The 21,301-nt window shown below is 32.2% G+C and overlaps 1 protein-coding gene across 7 annotated transcripts in view; it reads right to left on the bottom strand.

Moving 5' to 3' along the window:
- The window catches only part of LOC143234999 (rho guanine nucleotide exchange factor 28-like), a 197,115-nt gene extending 184,551 nt beyond the window's left edge, over positions 1-12,564 (bottom strand). For 5 of the 7 annotated variants that reach the window (XM_076472695.1, XM_076472697.1, XM_076472698.1 and 2 more), the window contains exon 1: positions 12,456-12,564. The gene's annotated coding sequence lies outside the window, so the exon portion shown is untranslated. Of the gene's footprint in view, positions 1-11,575; positions 11,702-12,455 lie in introns of those variants that run through there. The other 2 variants (XM_076472701.1, XM_076472696.1) reach the window with 2 other exon arrangements.
- Positions 12,565-21,301: the final 8,737 nt, after the last annotated feature.

The following is a 21,301-nucleotide window of genomic DNA, read 5'->3' as shown; positions in this document are numbered from 1 at the left end:
ATGCTTATATAACCAGAAGTGACAAACTATTTGAATTTAAAAATAAATAAAATGTGATATGCTACTAAATTTAAGTGAAATGACATAAATAAAAACTGTAAACTGCATTAAAATGTACACACATTTTAAACTCTATAGACTTCTGTCATTATACAGAACAGAAAGGCTTTTAAGTAGGTGGAAAATGCACCAGAAAAACATCGCATCATAATTTTGAGCTATCCTTATATAAGCTCATTATTGAACTTTCTAAACTTTAAGTACAAAATATGTTTATCTATTATACTTCATATATAAAGTAATTCTAAAAAAAATCAAAATTAATATACATAATACTGATGAACTAAAACATTCTATATTGGCACTTAAAGTGAGAGAAAAAGTATTTAAAGACTTCTTATTTGATAAGACAAAATAACAAAGTTACCAATTTATGACAAGGTAACTTAACCTTAAGATACATATAGCTTTATATCCTAGAACTTTAAACAGTAAAATACTCTTCAATATCTTCTCGACAGTGTAAGCATCTCAGAGCAATAAAGATGCAACTTAATTCCTCTGCTATGTATTATTACATTTCCAAAAAACTGGAAATACTATTTTTATATGAAGGAAACAACCTTAAAGAAAGAATTTCAGCACTTATGCAGTTCATCATCCTAAATCATTATTTATACTTATTAAACTATGTTCAAGTATATTTACATAACTTGGAAAAATGATTTCAGCATATTACACAAAAGATAGTAAATATTTTCCTATGCTAAAAATATGTTTCTGAGAGGAACTTTCCTGTTCTTCCAAAATACCTTTTCCTGATTTGTAATGCCTTCTGTATGCACAAATTTTCTCTTGCTACTAACCTCTACGTTCACATCTACCTCCACATTTTCCACATGATATAACTACATTGTAACATGTAAGCAAGCGACAACCTTTCCCCAATAACAGCGCAACACAGCCTTCTTATACAGTTGACTCTCTCTCTGCAGTAGAACCCAATCTTAACTTTATGATTAGACATGAAAGAAACCAAAAAATGGGAAGGACAGTTGAAGAGTGTAAGAAAAGGTTTCAACTGGAAGTATATTTTGAGTGTAGGAAATTATTAACTTCTGATAAAATAATCTATCAGTTCTCACAAAATAGTTGAATCATGAACTAGGTGGAGGTACTGGTGTAAAAGTTACCAAGAACAGTTCCCTTCACAAAACATCTGAAGAGTACCGAGGAATGCAAAAGCTCAGCATAGAAGAAATGCATTCATGAGAGACAATACCATATCTGAAACAGGTATAATTTTCACACTTGATGAATAAATGTCACTAAACGGGCCAGAAAAAAATGCATGTCTGGAAAGAATAAAAGCACTAATGTAGAATGGAAATAGCATGTTGGACTGTGAGTTGGAGGCTAGCTCCAGTATAAACCCAGCAGCACTAGGATAAGGTCCTCTACCATTCACCTGACACTCAAGAACTGGAAGGAAAGAAGGACTTTTGTTTCAAGAAGCCAAGTCATCATGTGTGTATATACAATGTGACCAACATCTGGACGATGGTAGGAAGGTAAAAATGCAACATGGAGGTTAACTCCAGTTCAAAACAATGCAACATTGAAAATGTATCATCCAGTCTGCAGTAGGATGACAGTTTTAACCCACTCTTATACAAGGACTTGTGTTAACTGGTCCAGATCAAACACCATTCATTCAGGAGCCAATACTAGATAGTAGTAGGAAGGAATGTTCCCAGTTAAAGGGGTGAAGGTGGTAGGAAGGTGGGAATGTAACATAGAGAGTAAACTGCAATTCAAACCATGAAGCATTGGAAACATATCATCCAGTCTGCAGCAGGATAAAGAAGACCAGCAGCCAAAGATACTGTGCAGTGCTTTTATTCAAAAATCACAAACTGTAATTTGTTGCACTTACTATTCTAATAATAATACCAGTGAGAAATGTTCAGAGTAACAGTTTTGTAAGTAGGAAGCTATCAATGGCATTATTTTCATAACTTCTTTTATCATACTATTAAACAAGGTCTGTTACTATACTTTTAAACTTATAAAGAAATATTTTTCTGTCTTTTTCATTGTAGAATATTTTACAAAATCATGGACATGAACAGGTTCTAAACCATAACATTTCAACACAGGCCTTGGTTTTCTAGTTTAAAATACATTTAGGTTAGGTTGTAATGTATATATATATATATATGCATTCTAAATCAAGACAAACATGTATTTATATTATTTAAGAAACAAGTTTTTTTTCAGTTTATGTCACATACCAATGAAATCATACATTTTTTCAAATATTTGTTAAAAAAAGTCTTTAATTCTATAAAATGCAGAATAAATACATTTGTATAACATAGTGTTGAAATAATTCAAAATAAACACAGAGATTAATGCAATTTGAAGTAGCTATATAGCTTCTTAAATTACACAAAGATCTTTTCTAAGTAAATCATAAAACTAACAAAATACATGAATCTAAATAATTATATAAATGCAATAGCAGACAAAGAAATAAATAAAACTAATCCTGGAATAAAAATATATATTACATGCATTAATTAGACACACACTTCACACATACATTTTTCAAATATTTGTTAAAAAAGAATTCATATGCAATAAATACATTTGTATAACATAGCTTGGAACAAAAATTAATGCAATTTGAAGTAGCTATATAGCTATATGGACCTTTTCACGTGAAAACACTCATTATGTGTTAAATCAGGTAGCCCCTACAGCAAAAAAAAACAAAATACCACATGTTAGATTAAAAAGACTAAATAACTGTGATTTAAGTTTTAATGTGCATATAATTTACATTAATACACAAATTTATTTTACATGCAATTGCACAATGTAATAAAATGTGATTAAATTCATATATTTTCAATAACAAAGCGCTGTGTTTAGAGAAAATCTAAACAAACTTCATCATTCTATCACGTCTGTAATCACTTTATTTTGTAAGTCCACGTACACAATACTTCCATCAGAGTACAGGTACACCATGTAATTTGGTTCTACTAACATCCTTCCTGACAAACACAATGAGGAAATGTTCAATATTCCACGCAACTTGTTCACGTACAACTACTTAACTGTATAATGTTGATAACCACTGTAAATCTCTGTATTAATTGTTATACAAAACAATACATGCTTTCTTTACCTATCAACTTATAGACATACACATAAAAATGTTCATTAATAAACAGATACCACCATACACAATAAGAAAGAAATTTCCTAGTGCACTAAATTCAAATAAAAGCCTATGTACCTTAAAACCCACACCTGACTCAACTCAAATATGTGTATCTGTGTGCATTTGTAAGATTACCCTAAACTAAATGTAAACATACAGTTACAAAGAAAAAGTAACCAAAGTTTAGAATCTGTTCATTCTTTTCTTAATAAATTCATAAAACAAATCACATTCTCACTGCCGTACAAATTTAAAAATCATAGTAGTAATAAATTAGATTATTTGAATTTCTTTCTGTATAAAGACACTTATTTCCTGTTCAACTGAAATAAATCACTTTTAGAAATATAGAATAATTATAAAGAAGATCCCACATTCAAAATATATTCCTGAAAAACTACGTCCTCTTGGAAAACAAAATTTCACACCAAACGCATTAAGAATCACAAGTTTAAACTTGGAACAGACCACTTTAAAACCATACTACACCACATGTCTGAAAATCTTTTCTTGCAAAGATGCATTATTTTAATTTCTCTCCTTCCTTCTTTCATGATAACATGACTGTTGATTTGAATATATGTGACTATGTAGCAAACTGCAGGGGTAAATGAATACTCTCTAGAATAACAGAGTGCCTATAGTAGCTTCATTTAGGGACAAGTTTTATGAACAAGTAAATAACCCCAAATGTTGTGACCTGAAAACCAGAAGTTCTAGAAACTAGTTACTGTGGGGAACACTCCATTAACTCAGATAAAATCTTTATACCTAGACTTCTCTGGTACACATTTCCAACTTGAAATTACTGAATACTGCATTACAAATTACTGTACAAATAGGTTAGTACAAATAAGTAAGTAAAAGTTTCTCTTAGACTTCATTTTAGATCAACTACCACTATAGCTGCTTTGTTTGGGGGGGGGGAGTAGCAAATCAATGTAGTACTTGAAGTCTTGATTCAAACCTGCCTTTTGATTGTGCAGCCCCTCTCTTTGTGTTAACTTGAATTTTTAAGTTCAAAAGGCATATACATATTTTAAACTTTATTAACATTATCTGTACATGCTAAGCCAAACAATCCAAACACCAGAAAATTCCAAAATTCAACATGGCTAAGATCCCAAGCATTCTATATCTGAAACTCATAGAAAGTATATTCATTGTGTTTATGACAATTTTTGAAACATCACATACATTCTCAATGCACCTCTGGTGAAATTTAGTTCACACAGTAGTCTTTAAGATATAATTCTTATAAACATGAGGTTTTCTCTATTGTTATCTTGTGTGTGTGTATGTACATATATATAAATACATATAATAGATAAACAAATAATGTACATTATTAACTTCAATAACTATGAGTATTGTTTAGCATTACATAACTAATTACTCAAAATTAAGATTAAACTGCTTAGTGTCATAAAGAAAATCAACTAATTTATATATTGCAATTATTATTTTTAATGAATTCAAGCTTGTATAACTTAATAAATCAGTGTAACAATGTATAAAAATTATCAATTAATCAAGTTTGGTATTTCTGAATACATTATTAACAGAAATTTTGTTCCTGGATGGTGTTATTTCTTAACTGTTTATGTTGTAAAAGTACAATGGCCATTATTCCCTTCAAACTTTGCTTTTGCGACCTGGATAATAAAATTTAGAAATGAACCTATTTTCTATGCAAAAACAAGCAAATTTGCACATTTTCATTTACATAAGGTGTAAATAAAACAACATAGGAATCAAGATTTACATGTATTTATACTAAAGTTATACCAAAATGTTTAGAGGTGAGTAGTTTTTCACGTCTTGTAAATCACTTTCACGTATCAGTCCCCAAATATAATCTCCCATCATTTTTTCGTTATATGCTCCTTGACAGCATTCAAAGCCCAGTATATCTTGGTGGAAGCACTTGCCTTGCTCCTCTGACCATGCTCTCCTTGAATTTATCAAGATGACCATCAAGGATATGGACTTTCAGGGACATCCTACAGCCCATTTTGCCGTAGTTCTTCACCAGAGCCTCGACCAGTTCCACGTAATTTTTTACCTTGTTATTGCCCAAGAAGCCCCAAACCACTGTGACAAAGCTGCCAAGCTTTTTTTTTCCTTCCTACTGAACTTCTTAACAAATCCTGTGCACTCCAGGATCTTCTTTATTTGTGGTCCAACAAAGACACCAGCTTTGACCTTTGCCTCAAACAGCTTAGGGAAGGAAGTCTCAAAGGTACTTGAAGGCTGCAGACTCCTTATGAAGAGCTGTGATAAATTGTTTCATAAGACCCAATTTTATGTGCAATGGTAGGAGCAACACCTTCTGGAGGTCCACTAGTGCTTCACACTTGACATTGTGTCTCCCCACAGAGAACTCGGTCCATTGTGGCAAGTGCTTCTTGTTGTAGTGAGCTACAGTATCCCTGCTGTCCCAGAAGCAAAGATAACAGGGAAACTTGGTAAAACCTCTTTGGAGACCCATCAGGAATGGCACCATTTTGAAGTCTTTCATAACCTCTCAGCCATACTTCTCATACTTCAAGGCAGATGCTATCACAGAGTACTTTTTCGCTCTTGTCTTGATAAGTTGGCCACATACATAGTAGAACACATCTGGAGAATGCTTGCAGCTTCTCGATGCCATCTCTGATAAAATCGGATAAGTCTATGTATTCACTTAGGCAGCTAAAACTAAACTGAAATGGTGAGTGATGAGACCCTGTATATATATATTACTATGGAAAGTTCTAGAAAATTCTAAAAGGTTCTTGAAAATTCTCATAAGTTCTACAACATTCTAGAAAATTCTTGTAAGTTCAAGAAAATTCTCTATCAGTCACTCAGCACTGAATCTACCTGGAATGTTCTGGAAAATGGGTAAATTTGAAAATTTCATTTCCCCAGTCACAAAAGCAAAGTTTGAAGAGAAAAATAGGTCTTTTCAATTCTTTTCCATTTACTTTAGGTACAAGCAATTGGGAAATAACACTTTCTGCCCAGGAACAACAAAGTTTTGTTACCGAGTGTTATTTCATGGTGAAGATAGCCCATTTGCTTTGTGTCAATAAGTACTAAAGAAACAACCAATTGATTATTTCAACAATCCAAGACCTATTCAAATAATTGATTAGTTTAATATAATCACTTGTCTAATTAACCAGTTATCAAATACAACTAATTATCTAGCTGTACATACAGTAAGTATATATATAAATGAAGAGAAATGAAATTGCAGATTGTATAATATAGTACCTTGTTTGGACATCAGCAACTCACATTTAAATTTTATAAGAAGTTCATCCCTACACTCTTCATAATGCTGAAGAAAATAAATTTATCAAGCTTACATAATTGCATGAAAAGTTTAAGAAACTTAAAATGTACTTGGTAAATAACTGATAGTGACTCTCTTTTGGACAACAATATTATGCTGAGAATATTTTTTAAGAAAGGGAAAAATATCTAATATGAAAATTGTATTATAGTCCATTAACATTTGTGTATGGAAACACATTGTGCTAATACAATAATAAATTGAAAAACAATTTACAAGCATAAAAAAGTGATTTTATTTATGGAAAAATACAGCATGTTTTGAATGAACATTGTTTTGTCTTCTTCAGGCATGAGACAAATCAATGTTTCGTTCAAAAACATAATACATTTCTCCCAAAAGGAATTCACTTCATCATGCTTGTAAATTGTCATTTGTCAATTTAGTTTTATAGTCCACTAATGTGATGTACATATTGTGTAACAGGTATAAAATACATAAAATATATAAAAGACATGACTCTCAAAATTATAATATTTATCAGAAAAGATATCTAGGTTTTGAAATTTTTGCACAATAATGATTTTGACCCACAGTTGTTGCAAAGTGGTGCAGAGCATGCTATACATCACTTTTGTTTGACATTAGCTCTGTGCATTTTGTCATTGATTTAGAACTGAGATGGTAAAATTGATATAGCTGCAAAACTCAAACCATTTATCTTATCCATCTAGGTTAACTGTGTTATCAGTTATGTGAAGTAATTGGCACAGAAATTAGTAAAACTTGCATATCACTTTTAAAGTGTATACCTTTCCAAATTAGTGATAACCTCAATGTGCAAAAAAAATTTTCACATTCCACAAGCCTTGAATTCTCATGTACCACACAATGAACATTATTCAATGGTGTCTCACATGTAATTCATGCAACAACTCTCCACCAACAGGAGTCCAACATACCTTCTGGACACATATGACTCCCTCTATTTGATTCTATTGAACTATCACTTCAAGATTAAGCACTGGTATTTAACGGAGAAGAAGGATGGAAAGTTTGAGAGACAAGTACATATTAGAAATTCATTTTCAGTACAGGAAAATAAATTTTAATAAGATACATTACCTCCACTCACTTGTATAGCTAGAATTTCACATTAAATAGGGGAAAGGAACTGTGATTATGGATAAAAATAAATATCATTTGAAAACAACTGAAGAACACCCACAAAATGTGATCCCCACTGGGAAAGGAACACATGAGAAAGACTATACCACTTCTATATTAGGTATACTCTGTGCCAAGTGTGGAAAGAGGTGTTGTATACATGAATAGGAAGTGGAAGGAACAGAAACAAAAAGGAGCAGAAAAACACCAGGTGAGTTCAAATACAAATCATGATATACTAGAATCTCAATCTCAGTGATGAAAGACTGTTGAAGAACCATCTACTGTCAGGAATGTTGGAAAAGCTAAAATGGAAATGCTTCAAGGTGTAGAGTGGGTAAGGTGCTGTCAGTCAACTCTAGTCCAAATTCAAGTAATATCAGGATCACAATTTCTGACCCACGGTAGGAGGATGGACCATACCATATTCACCTCAAACTGAGTAGAACAGGTCACATAACTGTCAAACTGACCTACTAAATGGGGCATGTGTGAAAATCCACAACCACCAAAACATCTAGGAATCTGACATTCAAATGATGGTATGAAGAAATGTGCCAATGAGGCAGTTCACATCAAACAAATCAGATCCAACTGGAAACTCTCAACACAACATCAGCCTCAAGTGTGGGAAAACTGATGTAAAGTGCTGGAGAAAAAACCTCAGCCCCTCACATCATCATCTTCCAGATAGAACCACACAGAACATGGAGTGCACATGCGTGCAGCATCAACCTCTGAGACCCATTTGTGTGGAAGTGTAAAATATCAGGTAAAAAGTACAAAATTGGGGTGAGGATAAGTAATCACAACTATGTGTTAGGTTATATGTTGATTGATCCAGTTCTAATCGAAATCTACATATACTAAGATAACCACAGACTGTTCATACTTATACAAGTATACAAAACAGATATCAATCAAGATATCAAGGTAGCAAATGTTTGGTTATAACAAACAAAAAAGTAACAAATAAATACTAATACATTTTATTTTTTTGCTGAAAATTTTTATCTCCCAAATATACTTTAAGTATCAAAATTAGATGTGGCAAAATTAACAGAACAAGATATATTATGGTCTAGTTTAATCTTAATTTTCTAATGATTAAGTTTGAAATTTAATTCAGCTTAGAATCTCGAGAGAACTGAACTTACGTTCAGATGATTAAAGTGAGATAACACAAAAACATAAGCTGTGCATATAAACACTCTCTAAGAAATAACAGCTAGAATTACAAATGACCTGTCTAAACATGGTACTATTAGCAGTGTAAATACTTCAGCCATTTACTAACACTACTATCCACTTGCAGTTGAAGTTTTAACTACCAATGAAAATCATTCAGATAGTACTAATAACAGCTACTTACATAAACAGCAGTAAATAATACTATTATTGCAGTTTAATCAAATGAAGTTTTTAATTATAAATTCTGAGAATCTTCCTTCTTTTACTAGTAGTAAAACACATTTGGTTAAAAAGTAAATTAGGAAATCCAAAACTGCTTGTGAAAAACAGCTAGCTGATAATATTAAAATAACTAATTATTTAAATGGTATTGGTCTGTTAAAGTATGTTGATGGTGAGACTAAAAGATGAATGAGTTTTCAAATTTCCTTTCCTTTTTTTTTAATTAGCAATATTCCCAAGTCCTGTCAATTCTTGAATTGACCTGAAACATATAAATATTAATTCCTTATTGTTAATTTAGCAATCAAAGCACCAAAACCAGATAGTCTTTTATCCAGGGTTTTAAAAGATATGAAAATACCAAACACTTCTGCCCCTCTCTCTCTCATAAACAGACAGCAGGCAGGAGACTAATAATTAACAGTTAATCTCATTGCTAATCTTAAAGCAATAACAATTATCTTGAAAATTATAGGACAGTTTGTCATATTTCTGTTGTTGGAAAAATACTAGTGAGTCATGAGGTTGCAATTAATACTTTTTTGAGTCATAATTATATTTATCATTTATATATTTTACCTTCTACCACTTGCCTTTTCAGTTCTACTATATTTTTAATTTGGTTTAAATATTACATCACCTTATACCTAATAAACATTAAATAATAAAAAACTCACTTCTATATTAAGACAACAACACAAATTTTCCATAGTAGTAGAGTATGGATACTAAGTTTATGATTAACAATGTAAAACAAATATTAAGTAGTTAGTCACATGACATGTCACCTTGTGGAAAAGTCTTATGCCTTGAAGTTTGACTGACAAATACACAAGAGGTGCTGAGTTAGAGATCTATGAAACTGAGATGTGCAAGATTTTCTATTTGTTAAAAGATATCTTTGAAACTACTTATATTTTCAATCAGTTAACATTATTTCTCAGATGAATGTCTAACATTGCTGTTGTTGATTATTTACAAAGTATTAATTTTGTATACCATAGTAATAATGTCTTTATTTCATACATTACATAGTCTAAAAAAAAAAATTTTCAAAATCCTCTCGCAAAATATGATATTCGATATAAAAAAATTCAACATGGAAGAACTAATTAGGTATTTCTTTTTACTTTTGTTGAGGATGTTATCAGTTATCTTAGTAAACTTTGTCAAAATTATTTGGATAAGATATCACACAAAAGACTAGTTAATAAAATCACATCAAGTAGGGGTTTGAGCAAGACTAGTTAAAATGGATTATAAGGTGACAGGATGGGAAAAAGGTAGATGTTAGTTCAGTAATACTGGATCCTTGTTTCTAGAAGAATGCCTCAGGAATTAGTGTCTAGGCCTTTTGATTTTCTTATTTACATCAATGATTTTAATAGGCATATATTTAGTATATTATTAAATTTTTGGAGTACGTTTAGCTGTATTAAGGATGTTGAGGTATTAGAAAATGATTTATATCAATTAAGTTGGACCAATATTTGATAAATTACTTTTTAACTACAGTAAGTGCAAGATAATGAATATGGGTTATCAAAACTTAGATTACACATTTAATGTAAGAGGCAATCCACTCACTAGAATGACTGAAGATAATTTTGGCATGTTGGTGGATAAGTCACTTGTGTAATCAAAATAGTACAATGATATTATTAGCAAATGCTTTAAAAATTCTAGGTGTATTTTTATGCATAAGCATTACAAATCAAAGATCATATTATTTCTGACCAAATGCCTAGTTTGGTCTTACTTACAATACTGTGTACAGTTATGGTCTTGTTATTCAAGAAAAGCTAAAGGTTTGTTTAAAATGTTTCAGAAGAGGCTACTAGTACTAGGAAATGGGTTATATTATAGGGAAAGGTTAAGATCTCTTTAATTATTCCCTTTTTGAGTAAAAGAAAGGCAAGATACATTTTTATTGATATATAAAATATCTTTTTGATGATTGATAGGTAAAAGGCCTCCAATTTCTTTGAGCTACATTCTGACAAACACTTAAGAGTTGTAAATGGCATGGTAGGCTCCAGTTACAAAAGTTTGATTTTCATAACAGGTTGATTAGCTTTTGGAACAAGTTGTCATATTCAATAGTGGAAGCTGGCACTTTACATTTACAGGAGCTTAAAAGGATGTTTCATGATTTCCTTAATAATAATGGGCATTTTTAAATTTCTACTCTTCTCAAGAGTGTGAGTAAAGTGATGAGCTTGGAGGATGAAACAACCCCTTTTCATCCATTTTCTTATATTCCATTACTAATACTACGAGTCATAATGAGTAGTTTTAAGCTTACTGCAAATATAATGTATCAATACTATGCAAGATCTAACTTTATAACAAAGTTTGTATAGCATTTTCAAAAACTAATTCTTAATTAACAAGTTACAATATCAAAAATAAACACAAAACCAAGCAGAACATCTGTTAATAACAGTCATTAAAAATCAAAACACGAGTCTTTCAAGTACCGTATGTTCCTTTAGTTTGCATTACTGCATCAGTAGTAGTAATATTGACATTAATAAAGAAAAATCCTATAAGACCTCACTTTTCGGTTTCCGATTACACACTCCTAACTATGATGTTCATCACTACTATTATTTTTAATACACACGTAATTAATATAACACTTTAACAGTGGCTTTATTTTCTTTGTTATAACCTTTCATAATGAGTCATAATGAGTAGTTTTAAGCTTACTGCAAATATAATGTATCAATACTATGCAAGATCTAACTTTATAACAAAGTTTGTATAGCATTTTCAAAAACTAATTCTTAATTAACAAGTTACAATATCAAAAATAAATACAAAACCAAGCAGAACATCTGTTAATAACAGTCATTAAAAATCAAAACACGAGTCTTTCAAGTACCGTATGTTCCTTTAGTTTGCATTACTGCATCAGTAGTAGTAATATTGACATTAATAAAGAAAAATCCTATAAGACCTCACTTTTCGGTTTCCGATTACACACTCCTAACTATGATGTTCATCACTACTATTATTTTTAATACACACGTAATTAATATAACACTTTAACAGTGGCTTTAATTTCTTTGTTATAACCTTTCAGCATTCGCTTAATAAAGTTATAAAGATTAAACTAAAGTTCTTTAAAAATATCAACAAGCATTAGGAAGAGCCTGTACAGAGGATGTGACATCAGCGGCGTTGATACTTTCGCTCTAGGTAGACAACATAGTCATAATAACATTAATTATATAAGCACGAAAAGGTGTCAAAAACGAATTATAAAACATTTTAATTACATAACATACAGAGCAATGAATGCCAACACATTTTTACATTTGTGTTGTTACACACAGCTAATTAGCTCATACTTACACTTTCGCTGAATAAATTCTTGAATATTTAATTATTCATTTATTATTATACTTCACTTGCACCATTACCACACTATTAATCCAAAGCACATATTACAACGCCACCCCTGAAAAAAAAAATCTCTATACATTAATATTTACGAAGCCACAAGCTAAAATAATGCAAACAAAACGAATATAAACACGTATGTTGGAGGTTAATTGCTATTTTACTTTTTCTTATGATTTTATTTATTCTTTATGTATTTTTTTCTTCTACCATCTCTCTAGCTGTATTTTTTATTTATCTCAAATATCACTTATTGGGTTATTATTAATCCGAATAATAATAATATCAGAATTCTCAGTTTACAGCACAAATTACAATAAGGTATGTAACTATCTTCAGAGGCAAAGAAGTTTAAGTTAGTCTAAAATATACATTTGTGAAATTGTGGTAAATGACACATATGATGTGCTGAAAAAATATTTCTATGTGTAATCGAAGGATTTATAATTCATGACCCAACGTAATTTCTTTGAAAAATGTCTAAATATTCTTGTTTTTGAATAATATCGTGAATTAGTTTAATCTTCTCCTGATTCTTTAATTTTCCGATCCATTTTTATCATTATTATTATCATTTATCTTATCAGTATTTAGCGAATTAATTTATAACACTTTTTTTTGTATTTTGTAATAAGCATGTTGCATCTTATGATCAAGATATTTATTTGCAAGGTGCTAGTCACATCCTTTTATTTGTGTTTAATGTCTGATAAACCTTGCATTGTGTTTAATAACGTAATTACTTGACATATTACATTTTGTATTAAATATTATAATTAAAAACGGAGTTAGATCACGCTCATTATATTGTAACTTGTATCCATTACTAAATAATTAAATATCGAGTACGTGATTTTACATTTTCGCCATAGATGACAGCACAAAGTAGCCATCGTTGAAACGAAAGCTATTGTTGATTCTTGACAGAAATTACAAAAACAAAATACAGATTTCAAGTTGTCTCAACTTATGTTTATAGTCTTTATTTATAAAATTATCAAAATTTACAAGGGCAAATAGTGTTTCTAGATTGATTATGATACTAAGGTTCTATAGGTGGATGATGTTACTACCGTTACTATAAAAGGATAGTTCAATAGAATGACAATTACATCACAGGGTGGCTCAATCTGTCCTATCATATTATTACGTTATGAACATTGTAGTCTATATTTAGTTATATGTCCTTAAAAGTTACAAGTAAAAGCAGTATTTTAACAACAAAGGTATTATAACACTGTTATAAACTGTTAGTTTTTATCGTACATGCTGTCTTTAATTATTGATTTAATTATATACTTTCCTTATTACCTGCCCTGAAAGGATTTTAGCATATATACTGTATCGTTGTTATAAATATTGAACAAAACAGCTAGTACAACTGATCGTATTTTTAAGTGTCAATTTAGTACTTATTTAATGTATTGATTTTTGTCTTCACTTCTATATTAATTTGTATGATATACTTTATGCTTATCCTAATATTTTATATGTAAAACTCTTATCACTTATTCGTTTCTATAATAAATATATATTATAACAAATATTTGCTCTGAAAATAATGCTTGTTTAAATCTCTAATTAATAAACGCAATAATTTTTATATTTAGTTTTATGAGTTGATTTGTTTCTATAAAGTTTAAAAGATCCATTCTGTAATTGTGTTTAACTATTAATATTCTTACCTTTCTTTAGGTATTTTTTATAAACATTTGTCTAGAGTTTGTTTTTTGCTGACTGAAACATTATGTATATACGTTCGATAAGTAATACCGGTATTATTACTTTTCGAAAAACGAACGCTAAGAACATTCTTTCAACCTATGACTGATGAATCGCAGCTGGTGGCAAGTTAATAAAACTTAATCCTGGTGTGATACCAAGTGAAGTGACTTGACAACACAGACTTGACAAACATACTGAAATATTTATTAACAAAACTTCAAGATGCACTACTTTACTACAAACATTGTAGCTTATAAAATAGAGGAGAATATTTCATAGAAGTATTTCTAAATTATGTTCACATTACTATCTTAATTAGAGTTTCTATTTTTCAACTGTGTAATATTTTGCAAAAACAAACAATTTATTATGAGACATCGTACTAAAATCATATCGCTACATAAATAAACAAATAAATATTTAATGTGATCTAAACATGTAAGATTTCAGTCTGTAGGCTCAGATTACCTTATCGACTATTTCAAATCAGATATTTTTCTAAAACAGATTTTGAAGCAATGTTCCGGTATTATATTATAAATTATCTTTCAATCATTTTGACACAAAAAATCATCAAGTTTGTATTAATAACCAGTTACGAATCAGCTTTCAGTGATTTTCTAATATAAAACTCATGGTTCATCATCGTCTCAATTTACAAAATGCTGGATTAACTTTCATACAATTTTTGTACATTATGTTCATATTAATTCTTATTATTACAGTTTAATATATAAGATTTTTCATACATTTTATAAATCAAAACAAAAAGTAGTGTAAAGTTTCTGTATTTCACTGAGTTCATGATACTTTTCAATGAAACATTTTCTACTTATTATTCGATAAATATAAAATTATTCAATAAATATACAATTGTATAATAAATTATACAATAAAATGAAGCTGTGACCAAAATACAGCAATTGATCAAAAGTTCAACAAGTTAAGTTGAAAAATATAGCTTCTACTACTGTTTCGTTGATAATTCATTAACAACTTAACCCTACTATGTTTAGACTGAATATCAAATGCCAGGTAATATTGTACCTAACTTTATATTTTATGATAAATTACGCCCCATTATGTTTGAACATCTACTACAAGTCTCCATTTATATTTACTATATAGAATTTATGCTTTTTCATAACCCAGTGGGTTATCGTTAAAATATCTAAATGAAATCACAAATTTAACAAATATCACATGCATCGAAGTATTTATTAACAAAAAGTTAATACATACTAGAATACTATATACGTAATTTTTTTTTAATTTATAAAATGCTGACCTAAAACCCGGTGTAATAGTACCTATAGCATACACTTGTTTTAGAGTGTTATTAGACATTAGAACAAATAACCTAAGTGGAACATAAGTGGCATTCCACTTCAAAGTGATTTCGAGCTCATACGATCATGGAAAGTTATTCTTTTCTCTAGAAACTCTACACAACATATAAATAATTAACTGGCCTGTTTCCTGTCATGCTGAATTATTAGATATTTATCACCTTCTCCTATTTCTTAATACGGATATGTTTTCACCATAGCCTAATATGTCCTCTCGAGGTGAATTCTTGTGCGTGGTAAGGGGCGCCTTCTAAAAGATCTTGGTAGTTTAGTGGTTTCTGGGAAGCTGCAACACAGAACTTTGGTCTTGAATTCCAGTAAATGTGTGGCCCTTTAGTGTTATTTGGCTGGTCCTGTTGGACTAGGATCAACCAAGTACCAGTGTTGGGTGTTCTCAACAGGCGTGGTGGACATTATATCTGATGAGGATGATTTGGTATAGCGTTTAAAAAACCTTGGCATTGATGCAGTGCATCCTTTGTAGGACCTCATGGTGTGTGGGGTCAGTGGACACTGAATCTTTGTCATTCTATTATGGATGTCCAAAATCCACATAAAAATGAAATTATGAAAAACAGCTTATAGGAAAACAACCATGCATAGACGACTCTGTTATACAATCACCACCAACGTCAGATTCTGTACCTCGATTTTTAATCCGTCATTCTTTATCTGACAAATACTTAGGACAAATGTCTCTCATTTTCATTGAGAATAGAATAGAGGGACTTGCTTGCTCTCCCACGTCCATCAAGAAGCTACGTTTTGGGGCATCTTGGTAGAAACATCTACACCAAAATACACTGAACTCCTTCTGAATTCTAAGGCCATTGGGGATATATCCGTTGAGGTTACTTCGCATGCTACATTGAATTCTTCACAAGGAGATCGATGAGATGGATTTGAGGAACAAAACCAAGTTGGAGATCCTTACTGGTTTCTTCAGCCAAGGCATTTCTCCTTTGTGCTGCATTTCCACTCAAAAGGACGGAATTATGATGGCTACCAATGTCTTAATTTTGACGTTTACATTGCTACGTTTACCTGCCTTTATCTCTGCAAGTTATCTGAACTGTAAGATATGGACATACATTCCTATCTCTCTCTTATTTTTCCGTTGTCAACGATTCGGACATTCAAAGGCATTTTGTTGTGGTCCTTTGGTATGTGCTCATTCTGCTGGAAAAGACCATGGTGCCTTGGAGTGTTAGAACCACACTGCATTAACTAAATTTCTTTCTTTCTTTAAGTGGTGGAGGAGAAAAAGGTACAGTGTTTAAAAACCGTTAACAGCATTTCTTACCCCTGGGCTCGAAAGTCATTCTCCCCAACTTCTTCTCGGACATACGGTGCTCTACAGTATTCCAATGTTACAGTGGAAGTGCACACAGATCTTTCCATGTTTTCAACAGAGTTGTTTTTCAACCTTGTGAAGAGTCTTTTGCCTTTTATGGATAAATGAGTTGATAAATCAACAGCTTTTCCACCAATATTTCCAGTGACTGCTTGAGTCCATTTTCTTCAACCCCAGCTTCTGGTATCTGCTCGGGTTCACCTTTTACAGCCCCAAGATGTAGAAAGAATATTTATTCTCGCCCTCAGTTACTAGAATATCTGTCTACTGATTATACCTAAAGCAGAATACATGGAGACTGATAGACCTCCTTCTAATAAAGAAAAATGGTCGTAAACCAAAGAATTCTCCACCAGGTTCTCCTCCATCTAAGTAAAAAATAGCCAATGACACAGTGGAACTGTTGAGGTTTCTGTTCTAATCTGGATGACATTAAGGCAATGATTTATTACTATCTTCTTGTGTGTCTTTCCTTACAAGAAACATTTTTAAAACCTACTAATACAGTCACCTTTCAGTAGTTTTCTTTATATCAGAATGTGTGATGGACGAGTGCATGGAATGGTGGCACTGCTGGTCAACCGTCACGTGTCAACCTTGTCTTTGCCACACGATACATCTATAGAGATTATCGCCATCCATGTTTTTTGTGTCATTTCATCACTGTTTTTTTATATACCTGCTCTTGCAGAGACTTATGGTTAATCACATGTCAATGTTCCAACTGAACAATTGCCATCTCCCTTTTTAATTCTGGAAGATTTTAATGGATACAAACCACTCTTGGGGGTCGTTCCATAGAGTGTGCCCTCTCAGATTACAATTTCTCCTCTTTTTATTACTGGTTCTTATACTTAATTTCATGCACCTAGTCAATATTTTACTTCCATTAATCTATCTGTCTGCTTCCTTTCATTTTTCTCTTGCTGTTTTGAATGGTTGACATTGACACACAAAGCAGTGATCATTTTCTTAATATTTTCAGGATGATTGGCCGTGGTCGATGCCACCACGGTGAAACTTAGACTAGGCTAACTGGCTCTCTTTCATCACTCTATCTTGCCGTCGTCTGTCTGTTTTTGATAGACGAATATGTGGTAACAGTGACTGACAGCATCATCCAGGCGGTCCAGCATGGCCAGGTGGCTAAGGTACTCGACTTGTAATCTGAGGGTCGCGGGTTCGAATCTCCGTTGCACCAAAAATTCTCTGTCCTTTCAGTCGTGGGGGGTTTATGATGCTACGGCCAATTCCACTATTTGTTGGTAAAAGAATAGCCCAAGAGTTGGTGGTGGGTGGTGATGACTAGTTGCCTTTCTTCTAGTCTTACACTGCTAAATGAAGGACGGCTAGCGCAGGTAGTCCTCGAGTAGCTTTACAGAAAATTCAAAACAAACCAAACCAAACATCATCCAGGTAACTGCTCGAGCTATTCAAAGAATCCGACATTTTTTCTTCAGTAGCCTCGTCCATGGTTGAGTCCTACATGCCTGCCTGGAAGCATGGAAGACTCATAAATGGACTATAATACTTTCTATTGGTATATTGTCTTTTTAACTGCATTTTTTATTAGCAATCCACATGCTCAGCAAGTCAAGCATCAAAGCTAAAAAGAATCTTGTATTAAATTCACAACTAGCATCTCTTCACCACTACTAAAATTATCTGGAACAAGATTTAGAAGTCAATGGGAAGTATACCTCCCATTTCCTTTCTATCTGTAAGATTTTAAAAGGATGGTTAATGGGTAATGTTTAGTTTTTTAAATCAAACAATCTCCTCTTGCCCAACCAGGTGGGTTTTATCAACAGTGCTTTACTGTGAACCACCTGATTCAACTTGAAATGTCAAAGGTAAAAAACATGAAAACAAGACGTTCCCTCATGAGAAAGTCTTATGACACTTGTTGGAGGCATGGTATTTTATGGAACCTTCACTCCGACGAATCGTGTGATCATTTACTCATTTTTAGTTGAAACTTTTTACTTAACAGACGATTCCAAGTCTGTGTTGGTTTGACACTTTTCCATTATTTTCTACAGGAATTTGTAGTCTCTCAGGGCTGTGTCTAGAATGTCATACTTTTTAGTATTAAGATTAATGATATCACTACACAACTTCCTCCTACTGTTAAAAATGGGCTCTATGTAAATTACTTTCACATGTCGTGTAGGTTCTCGAATATTAGGTTTATCAAGTGTCAGCTTCAGACTGCTTTCAGTCATTTATTAAAGTGGGCCACAGCAAATAGTTTTACTTTTTCTCTCTCCCAAACCGTTTACATGTGCTTTTGCCGCCAGTCTGATTGTGAGCTCTGTCTAAGTGGTGTGGTTCTTTAGGCAAAGTTCTTGTGGCTTATTTTTAACCGTAAGCTTTCTTTCATTCTTCACATCAGGCAGCTATGTGCCAAGTGCACGAAGGCACTGAATATCTTGTATGACCTCTCTTCCACCTTTTCGTTAGCAGATCAGTGTTCAGTGTTCAAGATCTACCGTGCCCTTATTTGATTCAAACTGGATTCAAGTTATTTTGTCTGTGGTTTCGCCAGAACCTCGGTCTTGAGAATGCTAGATCCCATTTACCAACTGCGGCTTCAACTTTTCACGGGAGATTTCCACACGTTTCAAGTGTAGAGTTTGTATACTTAGTCCTACGTATCTTCCATTTACTTCCTCCGTTTGCAACTTTCTTTGTATTATACCATTAAACATCAATTCTTAATACTGCATCCCACCTTGGGTTGTCTCTTCCTTCCTCGGTGAGCTATGCTCTTTTTTGGTATAGATGGTCTAACATTATTCCGTTAGGTCTTCATATCCAGGGTCAGCTGGCTGAATTAGGTCTGTTGTTGAATGAAATTGCTGTTTCCAGTGAGCAGTCCATCTTACTATGGCTTATTGCCATCTTGACATTTGACCTTTATTTGCGTCATCTGAAGAAAGTAGTTACTTCCAATTGGAAGTATCATTTTCTCTTTGTTAAACAGCTTTCGAACCATTTTTTTATTCTTGTTTATATGGATGGTTCAAATTAGGTGATTTTGTGGGCTCTGCTGTGCTTTGTTGTGGCTCAGTGACTGCTCACAGAATCCTCTCTACTGTTTCTGTGTTCGCTGCCGAGTTGTATATATGTTCTCTTACTCTGAATAACGTAGAAATTATGCAGTACACCAATTTCGCTATTTTCACTGAGTTGTTTAGGTTTTTACTAGCCTTGGGATCACTTTACGTTAGTTCTCATCCTGTTCTAGTCAATATCTATCAATGGCTGGCCCATTTTTTATCTTCTATTAGTAACCACTTTTTCTGGATGCCTGGCCACGTCGGCATTTGTGGGAATGAGCTTGCTGACACCGTGGCTAAATCCTTTTGCTATGGATTTAGCCATGCCTAACCTGCATTTGGACTATAGTCCCATATTAAAGGCTCGATTTTGCACCAGTTGGCAGTCAACTTGGAGTGAACAACATCATAACAAACTTTTCCAGATCAAACCTTCTGTGGTTCTTTGGAAAGCAAAATAAATGAAAATTTAGTTGAGAGAAATATGACACACTAAATTTTATGTGGTTGTTCGTATTAATAATAATATTGAAATAAAATAGAATAAGTGTTAAAAATTATATACAGATATAGGTTAATCATTAGTTCTTACACGTGTGTATATATATAAACACACATTAAGCTTATATGCGAAAGTTTTGAATAGAGAATATAATATGGAGATCAAAAGTCAACACATATTGTGCGAAGTACAATCAGCATGCAAAGCATGTTTATGCTACGGGAATCTGAGGTCATGCAAGTATTTTAAACCAAAAATAAAAATGAGAAGTTTGTAGACTATATACGAAACATTAGATACCATCAGTGTTGTTACATAATTATATAAGCACAATTGTTTTACATCACAAAAATAGAGGTTTTGACTGAAACAATTAGAACCTCCCCTTTAATACGTGTTTGAACACACATATTAAACAAACCACCATTGCACTAGAGAAAAGAATTACAAAAGGTACTATTTTGAAGGAGTACAACTGAGGTAGTATCTCAAAAATTTCATTGAATATACCTCGTGGCTTCATATATTCCTCAAATCCAGGTTAAAGAATTAGTGATTAGTGTACCAACGGCGTGAAAGTAGTTGTTAAATAAATTAAGAGGTGGGACCCAGATGCTCTAAACTGCAACTGTACCAGTTAACTTATAATTACACTACCAACCAATACAGTTCATTAGACAATAAACAGTAATCATAATATGTTACACAATAAACACAAAGTATTGGAATAAGAGAAATAAAAATAAAATAATCATGTTCATATATTTGTATTCTGCATTAGCTGACACGTGATAAGTTTAACATCA

Source organism: Tachypleus tridentatus, chromosome 12 (assembly GCF_004210375.1).
Source record: "Tachypleus tridentatus isolate NWPU-2018 chromosome 12, ASM421037v1, whole genome shotgun sequence".
NCBI lineage: Eukaryota > Metazoa > Arthropoda > Merostomata > Xiphosura > Limulidae > Tachypleus > Tachypleus tridentatus.
The sequence above is the reverse complement of the archived record's forward strand: the minus strand, read 5'-3'. Positions and strand labels throughout refer to the sequence as shown.